Raw genomic sequence first — 3,755 nt, 5'->3', positions numbered from 1 at the left:
ATTGGCTATGTCCTCTGAAGTGAGATAGGTTGCAAATGAGACGTCATCCCACTGAACTTACATTTGTATGAATATATAAGACCAAGCAGGACACCAACTACATGTGAGCCATTTCACCAGTGTGTGTATGTGAGGAACAGCCACAATCAGTTCCATGTGTTCCAGGTGGGCAGAAATTATTTGAATTGGCTGCAGGTTTTCTCTGGCCGCAATTCACTGCACAGAGTTAAACTACTCCACACTGTTCCATTGACATTGCATAGCAGCCCGCCGCAGGACGCTTTTTGCACCACTCTCATATGTGTGTTCACAGCGTTGTCTGGACATTGTAGAGTCATCGATGAAGCTGATGATGAAATCTAAGAAACGTTTCAGCTCCTCGTTCATCAGGCTGAAACCAGGAATTCACAAAGAGTTTCAGAGAGTTTGTCGAACAAAACGTCACAGAGAAAAGTCAGCAAGGTTCAGGAGAAGAAAATGTTTTAGCATGAGGACCTGTGTGTGTGTGTGTGTGTGTGTGTGTGTGTGTGTGTGTGTGTGTGTGTGTGTGTGTGTGTGTGTGTTACAGCGCATCATTACTCAGCCTCCTTTGGGGTTGCTATTGCACAACAAATTTGCTAGAACATTTCCCTGATTATAGCCTCAGGGTTGAAGAGCGTGTGTGTGAGTGTGTGTGTGCTTGTGAATGTGTATATGTGTGTGTGTCTGTGTGTATATATGTATATGTGAGTTTATGTGAGTACAGGTACTTAGAGGAAGAAGAGGTAAAGGAGTTCTGACATGTCTTTCAGCGAAAGCATCAACAATAAAACTCTGTCTGCTCCTTTGTGACTCCTGACTCCACTGGGCATGCTCCTGTGTGTGTGTGTGTGTGGTCTCTTATAGTCTACTGTTGGGGACAAATTTCAGACACCAGTTAATTGGGGACAAACATTGACTTTTGGGTCAGTGGTTAAGGGTTAGGGTTAGCCAAGTAATGGTGATGGTTGAGGAAAACTGCAAGAAAATAATTGTAAGTCTATGTAATTTCCCCAAAAGTGACCATGGTGTGTGTGTGTGTGTGTGTGTGTGTGTTATCAGCCAGGTTGGACCCTGCAGTGTCTCGCTGTGTTTGTTGTTTTCCTGGCGGACTGTGTTGGTCTCATCAAGCGGCTGCAGCTCTTTATCAACCTCTCTGTGTCTACTCCTGACTGCACTGAGAATAACCAATTAGTCTGGTGAGCATTACATCGCATGAATACAAAGAGTCATATAAGGTACACACATAAAGAGCAGGCGGTACACACACTAGCAGGAGTGTGAAGGCAACAAAGAGCCTTCAGATTATGAACTGCAACATAATTCTGTCCAATTTACAGCATATCATAACACACACAGCACTTTGCAGAAGTCTGAGCCGCTGCAAGTAAAGCCGATGCTTTCTGAAATGACACCAAGACTAGTTTATACATCAGCTAAGTTGAGTAAACAGCCGAAACCTGAATTAAATCAGTATTAGTAGTGAGCAGCTTTGTCTTCTCAGTCCTCGGTACACCTTTACACAGTTTTTCAGGTTCTCCGCAGATCAGTTTTTGGTCTTGGTCTTGGAGAAGTTGCCACAGTTCTACAAAACTGGACAAAACCAGCAACCCCCCCAAATACCAAAGTCCCGTTTCCATTAAGCAAGTTCTGGGTAAAATTTAAGAGGTGGAAACTTTACAGGAACGTCCTCTCACTGTCATCTCAACTGTTGTGTCTCCATTGCAAAGTAGTACCTTGATACGACCCACCGGACTAATCATTCTGCAACAGTTTCGATCATCGCGTAATGGTTCTGCAGTTTTGTGCAACAGTTTGGTTGGCCCGGTCACCGAAGCAACAGGGCCAACTGGGCCTGAACCTCATCGTCGGTCCACTTATCGCACATCTCCTTGTCCATCTCCATCTTCTACTACTACTCTTCTTCTGCTGCGTTTTAAAAATGGCACTTATTTTGGCGCTTTCTGTTGACGTCACATCCCGCTTTAAGTAAACCCAATCAGCACAGTCAACCTCAAGCCCCACCCAGGAATTTTTCGGGGCCACAAGGAGTACAAACCCCAAGGCAGGGACTCGTTTTGCCCCTGTAAAAGTACCGGTAGATTGTCCTTTAGGGCGGTTCCTGCTCCAACGGTCACAGCCCTGTAAAATTCCCCCGAAGTTCCTGCAGTAGGAACGACCCTCAAAACAGTAAAGTTGCAGCCGGACAGTTAAACAATGAGGTGAAACTCAAACTAAAAAGCTCCGTAAAGCCGAAGAGGAACTGCAGAGATGCCGATAATTATCTGTAGGTTCATCATTATACGAGACACGATCAACACAGCAGCTTCTTTATGGTCAGAGGACAGTTGTCAGAAAGAAACCAATATTAACTGTTGGTAGGAAAGAGGAAACAGACAGTGGCCTCCTGACTCCTGTGTGATTGTGAGTGGGTGAAAGCAGGCAGGCGTTATGAATAAGCAGGTCTGTGGGAAGATAGAAAACGACTGTGACTCTTGTGCCGTATCTTGTCCTTGGTCAGGTCCGGTCTTACAATCAATAATAACAACCACACATTACAGGCTGCTCTGTGCTGCGTTGTGTGTACTGAGGAGACACTGGGACTAGCAACACAAGGCAATTAACCAAAGCAGTCCTCTGTGAGTGTTCGCTGAGAGACAGAATAGTACGAAAAGAATAACAACTCTGCACCGCTCCCATCGGTTTCTATTCCACCAGAATAAGAATCACAGTAGTGCATTAGTAGGCAGAAAACAGACATTTCTACACATACACCTGTACAGTAAAAGCATCTTCTGATTTCATCCCTGAATGTAACTGTCCTCTTTCCTTTCAGTGTGCAATCTTGAAAGGGAAAAAGGACACGTAATGAAAATTGTTATCAGCAGACAAGGAAACAAAAGCAAAAGAAAGAAAGAAAGAAAGAAAGGAAACTCGTACTCGTAGCTTTTGGTTATCTTGCCTTCATCAGGGCATCTGAGAATGTTCCCCTGAAGAAAACACTCCACACAGAAATAGAAATTAATGAAGAGAACATTGAAATTAAACTGAGGAATCTTTTTTGAGCTGCAACCAACGATTATTTTCAATTTCCGTTAATGTAATGATTATTTTCTTCATCAAATGATTCATCATTCTGTTCAATCTCAAGGTAATACCTTAAAATAACCCTTCCAATATATGATGAACAGTCCAAAATTCAAAGATATTGAATTTACATTTGGTATGTATGACCAAAAAAAATTACATTTAAGCTAATGTTTAGCATGTTTCCGACTGTTGGTATTCACATGCAGCGATGGAGTGAGGTCTTAAAATCCACCAGTGTTTTGTCCCAACTGGTTTCCAATTTAACTGGTTTCCTTACCGAACAGCTGCAGCTTGTGTTCGCTTCCGTCAGCAGATTCGTCACAAATTCACAAATATACAGCATATTACTGGAGATTTTAAAGTCGCAGTTATATAGTAGTTATATGTGAACTGCGACTTGAAAATCACCAGAAATATGTTTTATATTGGACTTGACCCGATTTTGCAAACTGTTCATTCATTGGACGAGCCCTTTTCTCCCAGCAGGCCATGCTCCTTTCGACATTTTAAGAACAAACAAAGAAAATAATATATTGCAGTTATAATTTTTAAATATACAACCATGGAAGTTGTAGAATACTGAAATATGAGTTGATTTAAGTTGCAAAATTGGAAGTGATAAGAAAGAACTGGACCACAAGAGTGAG

Source organism: Scomber scombrus, chromosome 15 (assembly GCF_963691925.1).
Source record: "Scomber scombrus chromosome 15, fScoSco1.1, whole genome shotgun sequence".
NCBI lineage: Eukaryota > Metazoa > Chordata > Actinopteri > Scombriformes > Scombridae > Scomber > Scomber scombrus.
This window is presented reverse-complemented; position numbering follows the sequence as displayed.